Source organism: Sapajus apella, unplaced genomic scaffold, assembly GCF_009761245.1.
Source record: "Sapajus apella isolate SASKATOON/1434 unplaced genomic scaffold, GSC_monkey_1.0 scaffold115, whole genome shotgun sequence".
Classification (NCBI taxonomy): Eukaryota; Metazoa; Chordata; class Mammalia; order Primates; family Cebidae; genus Sapajus; species Sapajus apella.
Window position 1 is genome coordinate 2,278,253 of NW_022437055.1, and position 17,654 is coordinate 2,295,906.

At 39.9% G+C, this 17,654-nt stretch overlaps 1 long non-coding RNA gene across 1 annotated transcript; it reads right to left on the reverse strand.

Annotated features, from left to right (window-relative positions):
* Positions 1–696: 696 nt before the first annotated feature.
* LOC116537973 lies at positions 697–15,768 on the reverse strand. The gene is made up of 5 exons (XR_004263443.1): positions 14,360–15,768; positions 11,634–12,748; positions 10,703–10,761; positions 7,227–7,400; positions 697–1,009 (listed from the first exon to the last, which is right to left on the reverse strand). It is a non-coding gene; the product is annotated as an uncharacterized LOC116537973 (long non-coding RNA).
* Between the last annotated feature and the right edge of the window lie 1,886 nt (positions 15,769–17,654).

Sequence of the window (17,654 nt, forward strand, 5' to 3'; positions counted from 1 at the left end):
AGAAAATAGAGAAATACACATAAAACTTTAAAACACTCTATAGTTGCAGGTCGACTTTTGACCTCTGAATTTTTTTTTATGTAATTTACCCACAAGTTTAAACTATGCACAAGAATAGACCATAATATATAACCAGCTGCAGTACTAGAAAAACTGTTTACAAAAATGCTTGCAAGTAGAGGCATCATACAAACAGGGTGCCCAAAAGGGGGTCATTCTCTTTGTATTTCCTCATTCTTTGATGATTTGTTTCCTGTTTTTTTTTTTTTTTTTTTTGGTTTTTTTTTCCTTTAAGGGAGGAACCAAACTGTAATCTACATTTTAGTGGAGTGGAGCTGAGACATTCAGTTGCTCATTGATTTACACAAGAGACAGTTCAGTTTCTCAAACAAATGCAGGAAAAAGCCAATTGAGATTAATTTGGGGAGAAAGAGGCAATGGAAAAGATCCTTCAGAATGCACCTCTGAATCAATATTAGGATCCCAAATGACAACTTCCTAGGAAAAGTACCAGCTCAGAATAAAACAGAGGACTGTCAACCAAACAGGAGGTCCAGGGCTCAAGAAGACTTACCAGTTTCACTCAAAGAGAAGCTTGGAGTCGGGGGGCTTTCAATGGGCCCCTGCTGGTACCTTAGCTCCGGGTTTCAGTGACTTCTTCAGAGATCTGAGGCCCCATATGCAGGGTGCCAATTAATGTTGATGAAAAAAGCCAAACTGTAACATATGTAAAGAGATTTATTCTAAGCCAAATATGAGCGGCCATGGTCCAAGACATAGTCTCAAGAGGTCCTGAGAACAGGTGCCCAAGGTGATTGAGTTACACCTTGCTTTTATACGTTTTAGAGAGACATAACACATCACTCAACACATGTGAGCTATACATTGGTTTGATCCAGAAGGCTAGGAAAACTTAAAGCAGGGGAAAGTAGGTGCTTACAGGTCATAGGAGGAGTCCAAGATTTTCTGATTGCAGTTGCTTGGAAGAGGTAAGTTATTTTCTAAAGACCTGAAATCAATAAAAAGAATGTCTGGGTTAACATAAGGGGTTGCGCAGACCAGAGATTTTATCATGTAGATGAAGTCTCCTAAGTGGCTGCCCTTAGAGATAATAAATGGCAAATGCTTTCTATTTAGACTTTTTTTTTTTTTTTTTTTTTTTTTTTTTTTTTCTGAGATGGAGTTTCGCTCTTGTTACCCAGGCTGGAGTGCAATGGCGCGATCTCGGCTCACCGCAACCTCCGCCTCCTGAGTTCAGGCAATTCTCCTGCCTCAGCCTCCTGAGTAGCTGGGATTACAGGCACGCACCACCATGCCCAGCTAATGCTTTGTATTTTTAGTAGAGATGGGGTTTCACCATGTTGACCAGGATGGTCTCGATCTCTTGACCTTGTGATCCACCCGCCTCGGCCTCCCAAAGTGCTGGGATTACAGGCTTGAGCCACCGCACCCGGCCTTCTATTTAGACTTTTAAAAGGTGCTAGACTCTCAGTTAATCTCTTCATGTTTGGGAGGGCCCAGAAGAGGAAAGATCTAGTTATGTTAATGAGATGCTTTACAGATGCAAATGTTTCCCAATGACTTTGCAGGGCCATTTCAAAATAGGGTAAAGAAACATACTTTGGGGTAAAATATTTTTATTTCCTTCTTTATCCTGTGAAATTATACTGGAGTCAGGTTAAAATTTGGTATCCTACTGGTAGGAAGTGTCTGTTTTGTCAGTGTTAAGATGTGTTTTTTGTTTGTTTTAAGAAGTGATCTCACTTTGTCACCCAGGCTGAAATGCAGTGGCGCAATCTCAGCTCACTGCAACCTCTGCCTCCCGGGCTCAAGCAATTCTCCCAAGTAGCTAGGACTAAGTCATGTGCCACCATGTCTGGCTAATTTTTGTATTTTTTGTAGAGATAGGGTTTCACCATGTTGCCCAGGCTGGTCTTGAACTCCTGACCTCAAGGGATACGCCCACCTTGGCCTTTCAAAGTGTTGACATTATAGGCGTGAGCCACCTTAACTGACCAAGATCTGTTTTAATGTTTAATGTTCATGCTGGTCAGTTATAATACATTACATTTATTGATTTGTATATGTTGAACCAGTCTTGCATCCCAGAGATGAAGCCAACTTGATCATGGTGGATAAGCTTTTTGATGTGCTGCTGGATTCAGTTTGCCAGCATCCCACTGAGGATTTCTGCCTTGAAGTTCATCAGGTAGAGTGGCCTGAAATTTTCTGTTTGTGTTGTGTCTCTGCCAGGTTTTGGTATCGAGATGATGCTGGCCTCATAAAATGAGTTAGGGAGGAGTCCCTCTTTTTCTATTGTTCGGAATAGCTTCAGAAGGAATGGTACTTGCTTCTCTTTGCACCTCTGGTAGAATTCAGCTGTGAATCTGTCTGGTCCTGAGCTTTTTTTGGCTGGTAGGCTATTAATTACTGCCTCAATTTCAGAACTTGTTATTTGTCTATTCAGGGATTTGACATCTTCAAAACCATTTTATTTCTTAATCAGACTTAAGATACGTTTGTCTTGGTCTTTTCAGGCTGTTATACTACCTTACACTGCGTAATTTATAAACAACAGAATTTTATTCTCACAGTTGCTCTGGATGGAATACTATGGTGGTTTGAATGTTTGTGTTATCCCCCAAATTTATATGTTGAAACCTAATCCCAATGGTAATAGTATTAAGAGATAAAGCCTACGGGAAGTGATTTGGTCAGGAGGCTCTGCCGTCATGAATGAGATTAGTGTCCTTAAAAAAGTGTCCTGAGGGATCTCTTTTACTTCTTCTACCATATGACAACAAAGCTAGAAGATGCCATCTTTTTTTTTTGAGACAGAATCTAGCTCTGTTGCCCAGGCTGGCATGCAATGGCACAATCTTGGCTCACTCCAACCTCCACCTCCTGGGTTCAAGCAATTCTCCTGCCTCAGCCTCCTGAGTAGCCGGGATTACAGGCACCCACCACCATGCCCAGCAAATTTTTATATATACATATACTTTTTTTTTTTGAGATGGAGTTTCGCTCTTGTTACCCAGGCTGGAGTACAATGGCACGATCTCAGCTCACCACAACCTCCGCCTCCTGGGTTCAGGCAATTCTCCTGCCTCAGCCTCCTGAGTAGCTGGGATTACAAGCCTGAGCCACCATGCCCGGCTTGAAGATGCCATCTTTGAAGCAGATAGTGAGACCTCACTATACACCACATCTTCTGGCACCTTAATGTTCAAAATCCCTACCTCCAGGACTCTCAGTAGATTATGTTGTTAAAAATTAAACAGTCCCAGATACTTTGTTATAACGCCCTGAAAGAATCAAGGTAGAAATGGACAGCAAGAGATGGGGTGCTGCTGTAACAAATACCCAAAAATGTGGATGCAGCTTTGGAACTAGGTAAAGGGTAGATAGAGGCTGTAAGAATGCAAAGGATCAGGCTAGAAAAAGCCTACATTTCCGTGAGCAGATTACTAAGAGTGATCTGGTTATGGCTCAGAATAGGAGAGCTGTAAAGAAAGATTTAATCTTCTTAGAGATTTCCTAAGAGGCCATGAACAGAATGTAGGTAGAAATCTGGATGGCAAAGGCCATTCTGATGAAGTCTCTGGTGAAAATGAGAAATGTTATCAGAAACTGGAGGAAAGGTCATCCCTGTTATAAAGTGGCAAAGAACCTGGCTGAACTGTGTATGTATCCTAGGGCTTTATAGAAGGTAGAACTTCTGTGCAATAATAGTATAGTTGGTAAAATAAATATCTAAGCAAAGTGTTGAGGGTGTGGTATAGTCTCTCTCGAATGCTTGTAGTAAAATACAAGATAGAAACAAATTAAAAAGAATTTATAATCAAAAGAGAAGCGGAATTTAAAGTTCTGAAAAATTCTCAGTGTGGGTGTTTTGTAAAGAATTAATGAAAAAGCTTATTCAGAAGAAAATACAAAAACTATGACCAAGCCACCATTTGATAAGAAGATTAGTATGGGTAAAAGGAAGCCAGATGGTATTTTGCATGACAATAAAAGAATGATTCTAAAGGCATTTCAGAGACCATCCACCCTGCCACTCACATCATAGGCTCAGAATACCAAACTTGGTGCCTTGATCTCAGACTTCTCAGACTCCAGAATTGTGAGCAGTAAGTTTTACTATTTATAAAAGATTATAAATTACCTAGCTATGGAATTTTGCTACAGCAGCTTGAATGGATTAAGATAAGGCTAATATATTTTATTGATATTTTCAGAGAATCTGCTTAAAATTCATTGATTATTAACTTTTGACTTTCTATTTCTGTGACTTCACTTTCAAAATGATAGACTTGGATGGGTGCAGTGGCTCACACCTGTAATCCGAGCACTTTGGGAGGCCAAGGCGTGAGGATCACAAGGTCAGGAGTTCAAGACCAACCTGGCCAATATGGTGAAACCCCGTCTCTACTAAAAATACAAAAATTAGCTGGGCATGGTGGCACGCACCTGTAGTCCCAGCTACTTGGGAGGCTGAAGCAGGAGAATTACTTGAACCCAGGAGTCAGAGGTTGCCGTGAGCCAAGATCACACTGCTGCACTCCATTCAGACTGGGCGACAGAGCGAGACTCTGTCTCAAAAAAAAAAAAAAAAAAAAAGATTGACTCAATTCTTCTCACTTGTTTGGATTAATTATTTATTAACACTTGGTAAGATTAGTTCATTCTTTTCTGTCTTATTACCTTAATCTTCAAAACTGTTTTATATACCACTTGGTTGAGCTTATGATAATAAATAAACATTTTAATAAAGTCATAATGGATAAAGGCTTTCCTCTGAGAAAAGCATCTGCAGACATAATAGGATTTGACTTGATGTATTTTGCATTTAATTATTCTCTGGATATTATGTAAGTTCCATTTTTATTTCTTATTTAAGTAAAAGAAAATTCTAAACATGTTTATTAATTTCAGATTAGATAAGATTTGGTAACATTTCTTTAGTTACTCTAAATTTATTGAATACGCACATGATATGGATTGCTAAATCTCTAGTATTTTAATATATTAAATGACTGTGCCAAATGACTAATAAACCTATTAAAAATTCTCATTCTCTGGCTATCATTAAAAAATCTGGAGACAACAGATGCTGGAGAGTGAGGAGAAATAGGAACACTTTTACACTGTTGGTGGGAGTGTAAATTAGTTCAACCATTGTGGAAGACAGTGTGGCGATTCCTCAAGGACCTAGAAATAGAAATTCCATTTGACCCAGCAATCCCATTACTGGGTAATCCAAAGGATTATAAATCATTCTATTATAAGGACACATGGACACGAATGTTCATTGTAGCACTGTTTGCAATAGCAAAGACTTGGAATCAACTCAAATGCCCATCGATGATAGACTGGACAGGGAAAATGTGACACATATACGCCATGGAATACTATGCAGCCATAAAAAACGATGAGTTCGTGTACTTTGTAGGGACATGGATGAACCTGGAAACCATCATTCTCAGCAAACTGACACAAGAACAAAAAATCAAACACCGCATGTTCTCACTCACAGGTGGGTGTTGTACAATGAGAACACATGGACACAGGGAGGGGAGCATCATACACTGGGGTCTGTCGGAGGGAACTAGGTGAGGGACAGTGGGGAGTGGGGAGCTGGGGAGGGATAACATGGGGAGAAATACCAGATATAGGTGATGGGGAGGAAGGCAGCAAACCACATTGCCATGTATGTACCTATGCAACAATCCTGCATGTTCTTCACATGTACCCCAAAACCTAAATCGCAACAAAATACATATGTAATAAAAAAAGAAAGAAAAGCTTTATAATATTCAAATAAGAAATCCAAATAGTTTCCTTAGCTATTGATTGTAATGAGAATGTATCCTTTCTAAAGCTTGTCAATGAAGTGTAAATAGGAAAATTGATTTTTTTTTAACTGCCCTTCTAGAGATATTGTCTGGCATTCAGCTTTTAAGAATTATGTATGAAACAGCAGCACCCAATAAGTCATTAAAGAACAATTTGAATAAATTTTTTTAAAAAAATTCTCATTCTCGCCAGGCACTGTGGCTCATGCCTATAATCCCAGTACTTTGGGAGGCCAAGGTGAGCGGATCAATCAAGACCGGGAGTTTGAAACCAGCTTGGCCACCATGGCAAAATCCCGTCTGTAATAAAAATACAAAAATTAGCCCAGGTGGTGGTGGGCACCTGTAATCCCAGCTATTTGAGAGGCTGAGGCACAAGAATCAGAGGAGAAAGAAGAGGAGGTGAAGGTTGCGGTGAGCTAAGATCAGGCCACTGCACTCCAGCCTGGGCGACAACGTGAGACTCTGTCTCAAAAAAAAAAAATCATGAATTGATCATTACACATTGCATGCATGTAACAAAATTTCACATGTACCCCATAAATATATACAAATATAACATATCAAAAAAATAAAAAATAGAAAATTAACAAGATAAACAAAAAAGCTTAAAATAGGGAAGGAGTAAAAAGCTATTTAATAGTATTGAAAAGTGCTTCTGTTGAAATCTTAAATGAGATCCACAGTAAGAATAAATTACTTTTTCTTTTTTAAGCGTCCATATGGAAGGAGAGTATAAAAATGTGTTACTCTCTGTAAGGCAATTTCTGGAATATACAAATTATCCCTAACTACCTCTATTGCTATGCTTAGAATAGGAGTGTGGCAGACCAATTCTCCCTGACAATAGCACAGACAGGCCCGCATAGCACCTCAGCTACACAAGCAAATTTCTACAGAGCTGCTTTAACATTGAACAAATAGTTAAACCTAGGGAAATCAGTGCCCAGATATCAAAGCTTGAAATGAAACATGGTCAGTAGGAACCTTCCATGGGCTTTTCACCAACCTGGAGCAAGGCAAAATAATGGGGACAGTTTTACATTCCTAGTGCCAGGACCCATCTCAGGTCAACGAAATCTGAGAGGAGCCAAGGTAACAGAAGCAGCTGTTTGAATAGATTTATTGGAGAGTCCAAGGTAGCTCTACACCAAAGTGTAAAGGAGATAAAATAGAAATAATCACTCCAGTACTACAGTGACAGGCCTTGAAGGTACTGGGGCCCTTTTAATCAGACTTAGCAAGCATTTTTTTGCCTCTGACATTCTAGTTGAAACCAAATTAGTTACCAATAGACTTAGGCGAATGCTGTACTGCAGTAGGCACAGTTAATAACCCCAACCTATATAAGCACTAAGAAAATTGTAATACTTTGAGTTGATCTGGTGGAATTATCTCCAGCTTTCTTCCTGTATCCAGTTATGGTAATAAATTCCATTCTTTTCTAGTTTGTCTGCTTTTCCATACTAGGCCTCTAGAAAATGCAGCCAGGCCCGGCTTGGATCCAGGAACAGGAGTAACTCCCAAACAAATATCAGTGTAGGACTGAAAATAAACGCAGAATATCATGAGAGTCTCACAGGAAACGAGGATGACTGGAGAGGCCTTTCTCTAAGTATTGAATTTCCAGCATTTTATTCTTTCTCTTAAGCTTGGATACCTCACACTTATCCTTTCAGGTAGAAAATCTGACAGTTTGGGAAAGTACTGGATATGGAATATTGAGCAGAACTGTATAGATTGCATAGAATGAAAACAGAACTCCATGGACAAGGTCAAGTGTAAATTTAATTTTTGAAAGAACAATATTCTTGATAAGGGTGGGTGGTTTTAGGCCTTAGTTTGATTTGAGATGGAAAACAAAAGTGAAAGTGAGTAGTAAGGCCAGGTTGTCCCCCAACTAGGCAAAATATAAGGCAGCCATGTTTGCTAGAATTTTTTCAGACGCGAGGGGCGGGAGAAGAGGGATGTAGACAGGGCTTCTTGGCGTATCTGGAGCACTACTGCCATCGTGAGGACAGAGTTTAATGAAACCCTACGCCATTACAGTGTTCTCGAGAACAGCGTTCTTCTGTTGGGGAAGGTCTGATGTCCAGGAAGGTGGAAGAGGTTTGGGTTCCCGGCTAGGTCTTCTTGCCTTCTCCTCTAAGGCCTTAAGATAGACCTGGACACTAGCGGCATCTTGTGAGAACTTGGAATGAACCAGCCCCTGCAGGTGGTCCTGGCACAGAAAGTCATGGGGCGGGGCCTTGGTTCCTTGTGTGGGCAGGACTACAGGAACCCACTCAAAGACAAATGCAGTCTCTTGTGGACATCTGTCTCCTGATTCTGCCCCTTAGAGCCAAGAGTCAGCAGGTTTTCACATGGTACTATCTTTCTACGGCTCTTTGGGTCTCTTGCAGCATCCGGGCACAATGAACAGCATTCTTCCAAGGGAAGTTTACAGGCTTTGCTATTAGAACCTTCACTCTCTAGGTTCTACACCAAGGTACCGCCAATGTCCCGGTCACTTTTAAAGCCTCAGATGACACTAAGCAAGGACAACCAGCATGGAAGCCAAGCCTCTTCCACTTCTTAACCAACTGGTAGCCTTCACTAGAACTCTGTAATGGCGTAGGGTTTCATTAAACAACATCCTCACGATGGCAGTAGTGCTCCAGATATGCCAAGAAGCCTTCCCTTGGAGCCCTCTACTGCCGCCCTTCCTGTGTGAAAAAACGCCACTCATAGACAAATACGTCGCCAAACATGGCTGCCTTTACATTTTGCCCTGTTTGTGGCCACCTGGTCTTACTGCTGCACTTCTGCTTTTACTTTTTTTTTTGTCTTTTTCTTTTTTTTTTTTTTGAGAAGGAGTCTCACTCCGTTGCCCAGGCTGGAGTGCAGTGGCACTATGTCAGCTCACTGCAACCTCGGCCTCCCGGGCTCAAGCAATTCTCCTGCCTCAGCCTCCTGAGTAACTGGAATTACAGGGGCAGCACACCCACGTCCGGCTAATCTTTGTCTTGTTTTGTTTGTTTGTTTGTTTGAGACGGAGTCTTGCTCTTTCGCCAGGCTGGAGTGCAATGGCACGATCTCGGCTGACTGCAATCTCCGTCTCCCGGATTCAAGCGATTCCCCTGCCTCAGCCTACTGAGTCGCTGGGACTACAAGTGCCTGCCACCACGCTCGGCTAATTTTTTGTATTTTAGTAGAGACTGGGGTTTCACCATGTTGGCCAGGTTGACCACAAACTCCTGACCTCAGGTGATTCGCCCACCTCGGCCTAGGCACATTAAGAGGCAAAATGGTGGAATTTAACTGGTATATGACCTTCCAGGGACTTTCCATGGTAAAGGGAAGAATGTCTCACTTGAGCATGTGTAAAACTCCAGTGAACACACTGTGCATGCAGGCAGCCTGCCCCAAGGGAAGAATCAAAAGAAAAGGGCAAAAATGCCAGAAGTACGCCACCATATAAAATCCTAGGTCTAAGGTCAAATGGAGCAATTGATCAAGATGTTTGCTTGACCCTCTTCCAAGTGTACTTTACTTCTTTTTCATTTCTGCTCTAAAGCCGAAATAAACATCACGTCCGCTCTAACAATTGCCTTGGTCTCTTATTTTGCCTTATGCCCCTCAGTCAGATTCTTTCTTCTGACAAGGCAAGAATTGAGGTTGCTCCAGACCTGTCTGGATTCAACGCTGGTAGCACGGATAACTTCAACCGCTAACATACTTCAACAAATCCAACCCAAAGAAAGCCAAACACCATTTCATGGTTGACAGTGCTTACTGTATGAGTTTTATATCAAATAAGCCAAATATGTCGTTTTTGGATTTAATATCTAAAATATTAGTTATGTCAGGAAAAAACAATTTATAACCTAATTTTGGAAGGTTTGTCAAATATCAAAGGTTTAAAACACCTGATATTACAAAATCAAATCCCAGGTCACCATAAGTCATTTAGTTATCCAAAACAATAACTCAAAATATTTTAAAAAGGAAAAAACCTTTACTTATTAAAGGGAAGACTTAGCTCTCTGAACAATCATCTTTTTTTGTTTACCTTCCTTTTCCTACAGTTTATTCAAAAGGCAATCAAAAATGTTTCATTATTTCCTAATATTACATGAAAATCTTGTTCAAGAGAGAAAGCCAAATTTCACATTTGTATTAGTGCACTGCTGATGTCAAACCCAAATCTTAATAAAACCTTATGGAGAAATCTATCCAATTTTAATATCTGACCGTAAGGTAAGATTCTTATAAATCTTTTATAACCCTTTACCAATTTTTGTTAAAGAGCAGATTAATGCTCTAAGAAAACTCTATTGTGCTTTTATTCCAAAGTTCAATTTATGGAAAAATTGAATAATACCCCTTTAACTTTAGCTAATACGTTCACACACAAGATTTCATTTACAATTAATTCTTTGCAAACCTTCCATAAGTGCTCAAATCTTGAGATTTTCCTATCTAACTTAAAACATTATTATTATTTTAGAGAGGCAGTGTATCACCTGATGGTTGGCTGACATTCCTAGTGAGTGGGGGAGAACCCTCTCCTGCCCTGCTCCTACCTGACTAGTGACCTACTGTAACCGCTTCAGATATGGGACACTATCTCATATACAGGGCTGCATCTTCCACAAAAATGGTCAGAACAAGCTATTTCTCCAAAGGAGGTAGTCTAGCTGTCCTCAACCTTTTTAGCACCAGGAAGTGGTTTCGTGGAAGATAACTTTTGCATGGACCAAGGCGGGAGATGGTTTCAGGAAGATTCAAGCCCACTACATTAATTGTACACTTTATTTCTATTGTTATTACACTGTAATATATAATGAAATAACTATACAACTTACCGTAATGTAGAATCAGTAGGCACCCTGAGCCTTGTTATACTGCAACTAGATGATCCCATCTGGGGGTCATTGGAGACAGTGACAGATCATCAGGCATTAGATTTTCATAAGGGGCACCCAACATAGACCGTTGCATGAACAGTTCACAATAGGATTCACACTTTTATGAGAATCTAATGCTGACAATGCTGACAAGAGGTGGAACTCAGGCGGTAATACAAGCAAAGGGGAGTGGCTTTAAATACAATGAAGCTTTGCCTGCTCCACGCTCACCTCCTGCTGTGCAGCCCAGTTCCTAACAGGACCCAGAACAGAACAGATTCATGGCCTGAGAACTGGAGACACCTGATCTAGCACATGTCTAAGTCTACTTTAGGTGAAATAGTGTGGGGAGTTTTGATGTCATTTTGTCATTTCCAGGAATGAAGGTGATTAAGAAATTCTTCCCAGATGGTTTTTAAGACTCTTTCTTTCTGTCTGTCTTTTTCTTTCTTTCTTTTCTCTCTCTCTCTTCCCCCCCTCCCTTTCTTTCTCTTTCTTCCTTTCTTTCTTCTCTTGGTGTCCCAGGCTGAAGTGCAGTGTTGCTCACTGCAACCTAGACCTCTGGGGCTCAAGCAATCAACCTCCTAAGTAGCTAGGACTATAGGCTGGCACCACTGTGCCCGGCTAATTTGGGGGGGATTTTTGTAAAGACAGGGTTTCACCATGTTACCCAGGCTGGTCTCAAACTCCTGAGCTCAAGCGATCCACCTGCCTCGGCCACCCAAAATTCTAGGATTACAGGCATGAGCCACCCGGCCTGTCCGAATCTTTAAGACACTCCTGAATGCCAATGGCATCTGTGTCTACAGACCATCACTCACCTCAACTATAACCAGCCTGAGGGAGAGCTAGGCACAGTCAAGAATATCACAAAAGCCAGGCCCCTTACCCTGGAATGCCTTCCTGAATCCTCAGAGGCCAGGAAAAGTCCTACCTGAAGAAGCTCTTGGAGCACTGGAAGGTCACACTACAGTAGCAGACTCACATTACATCCTTTTTTAAAAGATTCAGATACTGAGATAATAAACACTGAAGAAGAATGCCATGGGGAAAAAAATCACCCATACAATTTTAGTCACCCTTGTTGATTCTTCAATTATGAGTCATGGACTATCTGGAGGTCTCCACACCTAAGGATGGATATCTTCATGAAGAACTAGCTTTGAGGCTGGTATACAGAACACTCGCTGGGATGAGGTAAATATTGGTTTGCCCAGGACTAAACAATGCCATCCTTCTCAGGGAATGTCCAGCGGAAAAGAGGCACCTATCTACCCTCTTTAAGAGAAATGAGATTACCATCAACATCCTCCTATGAGAAAAGACTTTCCCATGAACTTATAAAGTCCCTTTTCTGTATGACTTTATAAGACTTAGGCTGGCTTGTGGGCTTAGATGATTGCTTAGGCTTTTTGTTACATTCTTGCTTCCTAGAAGCAGCTGGCTCAGTCCTGGTCCCTCACTCACCAGATACTTCACTAAGACTACATTTGTGCATTGCTTCTGCCAGGCCTCAGAGAAAACGGTAGGAAAACCAACTTAAGTCGCAGGCCCGTTCAGCCTCCACTGGCTTTTTCCTTTTGCAACTGCTGGGGCTTATGGAGAAAATGCTCACGGGTTTTGGATACTATTGAAACTATTTCCGCACGATGGCAGTATTGTGCGAGAAAAGCTAAGTAGCTTTGCCCTAGGCGCTCCTCTCCCGCCCATCATGGTTGAAAAAAACTACATGAAGGGACAAACACACGGGAAACTAAAACTATCTAATATTTTGCTTAACTTGCATAAACATATTCCACTCTTAGCATTTTGCTTTTGGTTTCCATTGGATATTAAACTGAGATCTAATTCACTCACCCTCATCAAGTGTATCCTCCATTCAATAACTCAGTTTCCACACCACCAATTCTTCCAATTTCTTCTTGTCCATTCAGCATTGTATCTGCGTGTTTTACCATGGTATCAAATAGTATTGTACTGGAGATAGACCTTAGGGATCCAAGCCTAAGGAAAGGAGAACAATGTAAATAAGCTTACCCTTTAGATCTTGAAGAAGAGCAAATCTAGGCACCAGGCCACGTGGTTCTTCTCCTGACTACCTACCCAGGTTCCCTGGGAGTTATACTCCATGTTCTGACCTAGTCATTAGGGCTTGTATCTTGAGGGACAGGCCACTATGTACTGGGGCTCTAACATAAGGGTCCAGATAGCTCTCAAGCTTGATAGACACACACAACCCTACTTGAATGTATGCAAATGCAGGAATGACTATAAATGCTAATCAGATGGATCACAGGATTTTGTCTCATGGTTTCATTATTTAACATCGCAACATAAATATTTTCCAGTGTCATTAAGAGGCTGTGGCTCAGGACCGTGTTCTATGACTTTGTTGTGTATGTTTCTTACTATTTTTCAGTTAGGAATCAGTCCTAGATTATCTTGTTAGTAAAAATAACATGTAATTCGAAAAAAAAGTAAAACAAGCTCAGGGCTCCCACTGATTCTACATGATGGTGAGTTGTATAATTATTTCATTATTTATTACAATGTAATAATAATATATATAAAGTACACAATAAATGTGCTTGAATCATCCCAAACCATCTCCCAACCCCCGGTCCATGGAAAAATTATCTTCCACGAAAATGGTCCCTGGTGACAAAAAGGTTGGGGACTGTTGATGTAGAGTTTAACTCCAATGTTTCTTTGTCTTCTTGTCTTTATAAGGTGTTCATCACTGCAAGTGGGGTATTGAAGTCTCCCACTATTATTGTACACCAGTCTCTCTCTCTCTTTATATCTCTAAATGTTTGCTTGTATATTTGGGTGTTCCATTCTTGAGTACATATGTATTTACAGTTGTTATATCCTCTTGCTGAATTGGTCTTTTTATCATTATATAATGACCTTTGTCTCTCACTACCATTTTTGAAATTAAGTCTATTTTATCCAAGTATTGCCATTCCTGTTCTTTTGTCATTTGCATTTGCATGAAATACCTTCTTCCGTAGCTTCACTTTCAATCTATTTACAGGTAAAGTGAGTTTCTTGTTGGCAGTATACAGTTCAGTCTTGCTTTTTTAAATCCATTCAGCCACTCCATGTCTTTTAGTTGGAGAATTCAGGCCATTTACTTTCAATATTATTGATAGGTAAGAAGTTACTACTGCTGTTATGTGATCTGTTTTCCGGTTGTTTTGTAACTCCTCATTTCCTTTGTCCCTTCCTGCCTTCCATTGTGGTTAAGTGATTTTCTCTGGTAGTATGTTTTAATTCCTGAAATTTGTATGTTTACTGTATGTATTATAGATTTTTTTTTGCTTTGTGGTTACCAAAAAGCTTATCAAAAACACTTGATTGTTACAAGTTATTTAAACAGATAACTTAACTTTGATCACAAAGAAAAGAAAGAAAAAATTCTGCACTTTCACTCCACCACTTCACATTTTGACTTTTTATTTTCTCAATTTACATCTTTTATATTGACTATCATTTAACATATGTTGTAGATATTACTGTTAATAGATTCGTCTTTTGGATTTCATACTATACATGTGAGTGGTTTAAATGCCACAATTACAGTATTAGAGTATTCTGAATTTGTTTGCTTACATGCTTTTTCTAGAAATGAGGCCTAGAATCCAAATGAGAATTTCAAATTATGGGTAATAAGGCCTCTCTGAGTTGGCTAAAATTCATTGCACCTGCAAAAGAGGAAACAAAACAAAATAAAACATGTGCTTGGTTTCTGTGTTTGGTTCCTGTCTTAAGAAACACAATTATTCTTTTGCTTACTTTTCCTCCACTCTCTCCCTCCTTCCCTCTTTACCACCTTTAGTACCAAGAAAAATCTGGAGAAGGCTTTTAATGACTTGAAACCCTTGAAAAACTCATAACAAAGATGTCACTCACCCCTTTTTGGAGTATTCTGTTTCCTTTGTGAAGTTTCAACAATCATGGGCAGATTCTTCTTAGGTCTAAAGCTCTGCTCTCCTGTATTGCATGACCTGACATTTTGGGCTTTGGCGGAACCAGAGATTACCTTATGCTATGAGAAGATTTGACCTTGGCGTGTGTAATGGCAGATGAGAGCTACAAAATTAGGGGTGGGTGAGGACAGTTCACAGGAAATTGCCTTACCTGGGTTTTTTCTCCTTGGAAGTTATTGTTTAGGATCCTAATTCTAGTTCAGAGGTACATTTTAAACTTTTCTCCAGTGCCTTTTCTCCCAACATAAATCTCAATCAGAGTGTGCATTTGCATAAGGAACTGAACTGTCATTTTCATAGATAGATGAAAGACTGATGAGTTTCCTCAGCTCCGAAGACAAAGCACATTTTGCTCCTCCCAGCTGAAGGGCAACCCTGGGTGACCAGGGGCCCAGTGGGAGAGTCTGTGGGGTTGATCCTATGGGATGTATAGGTGCCCTACAGGAAACCCCCAACAAAGTAAGCTTAAAAAGGCTCATTTAAGAAGTACATATAGGAGTGATCACTCTTCACACTGAGCCCTCTCAGAGGTGCCAGACCTCCAGAGAGAGAAACTAAGACACTTAAGAGGGCAGAAACAACTTAGTGATGACACACTGTGGAGTCCTGCCTGCACCAGCACACTTTTACCCCTGCACACTAAACCCTAGGCCACAGCTCAGTTCCTCCCTTAAAACAAACAAACAAAAAAACTGGGAGACAACCTAAGGATGAGGAAAAACAAAGAGAGAATGACCCCCTTTCAGGCTCTCCATTGGTTTTATGGAGCCTCTTCTTCCAAGTGTTTGTGTAAAATGGACATATATGGTCTTTTTGTGCACAATTACATCAAGGAAAATTCAGACCCCAAAGGTAGACTTGCAACTATAACATTCTTAAGTTCTCTATCTCTGTTTTCTTTTCTGCCTGCTTTAAGTTTGCTGTTACTTATCTACTGAGATAAAATCCACTGTTGGCATCCAACCATTTCTTTTTGTTACTGGTTTTGCAAACCACTGAGTTTGTATTAATATTTCATAGCTAGAGATCTGATGTAACTGTTTTTTTTTTTTTTTTTTTTGAGACAGAGTTTCGCTCTTGTTACCCAGGCTGGAGTGCAATGGTGCGATCTCGGCTCACCACAACCTCCGCCTCCTGGGTTTAGGCAATTCTCCTGCCTCAGCCTCCTGAGTAGCTGGGATTACAGGCACGCGCCACCATGCCCAGCTAATGTTTTGTATTTTTAGTAGAGACGGGGTTTCACCATGTTGACCAGGATGGTCTCGATCTTTTGACCTCGTGATCCACCCGCCTCGGCCTCCCAAAGTGCTGGGATTACAGGCGTGAGCCACCGCGCCCGGCCTGATGTAACTGTTATAGGATCCTTGGTTGTATGAGTGTGTATGTGTGTGTTTATGTGTACATACATGTGTTTTGTCGTGTTTTGGGACAAAACATACCATATTGGCTTAGAGAATATATTCATAAATTAAATAATAAGCCCCAATGCTTTTCAGTTTCACATAACTTAAGTAAAATCTTTAATAAGCTAGCTTTAAAATTATTGTTGAATAATAGAAATGTCTTAAAAATTTCCAGCATATAATTTTGTTTACATTTATTGATCAAGCAGTTTCATATTTATCCCTGCCAAATATTATAAGGTGTGAAAATTTGGCATAAAGGTTACGAAACTATAAACTCAACCCAAAACAGAATTATCTTTTCTTGTGTAATTTTTTATAGATAAGCTATTAATATTGGTTTAATGAAAACAGCCAAATCTTGAATTATTTAGTAAAATAACCATATATTTAATCTTAAGGTTCTCACTTAGGTGAACACCTGAAATTCACAAGTATAAAATGATTGACAGGAATAACATTAAATTAATATCACAATTATCATAAATAATTTGTATTAACGATTAAAATACAATAATTAGGTAAATATCATGGGATAAATACTTATGGACCACCTTGTCATACTTAAGAATCTAAAGTTGGCCGGGTGTGGTGGCTCATGCCTGTAATCCTAGCACTTTGGAGGCCGAGGTGGGTGGATCACCTGAGGTCAGGAGTTCAAAACCAGCCTGGCCATCATGGTGAAACCTCATCTTTAAAAAAAAAAAAAAAAAAAAAAAAAAAAGAATCTAAAGTTATATTAAATTATAGATATTTCACTAATTGGGTATTTTCCAATTAAAAATATATGTATTGTAGAAAAATATTATTTCTAAAAAATGTTTTAAAACACGAATAACATTTGTCTAATTCAAAGCTTATGTAAAGGTTATCTATAAAATAAGGTAAAAGGAACCAGGAAATAAGGAAGATATAAAGAAAGCTAAAGAAATAAAAAGGTATTTTTCATAAGAGAGTTTAAAGAAAAATTATTTTATATGAGAAAGAATCTTATAAATTTTGTCATAGAATAAACTGACTGGTTGTTTAAAAGAGATGTTCAGGACAAACCAGAAAGTCCAAGCATGTCATTATGTGTAAGTCGTAATAAAAGGATACATGAAAAAAATTTTATATGATCAATGTCTATAATTAAAGGGAAATTATTTATAATGCTCTTTTTTTTTTTTTTTTTTTTTTTTGAGACGGAGTTTCACTCTTGTTACCCAGGCTGGAGTGCAATGGCGCGATCTCGGCTCACTGCAACCTCCGCCCCCTGGGTTCAGGCAATTCTCCTGCCTCAACCTCCTCAGTAGCTGGGATTACAGGCACGCGCCACCATGCCCAGCTAATGTTTTTTTTGTATTTTTAGTAGAGATGGGGTTTCACCATGTTGACCAGGATGGTCTCGATCTCCTGACCTCGTGATCCACCCGCCTCGGCCTCCCAAAGTGCTGGGATTATAGGCTTGAGCCACCGCGCCCGGCCCTTTATAATGCTCTTTCTAGAGATTCGGTTTTGAGGATAAACCACTTT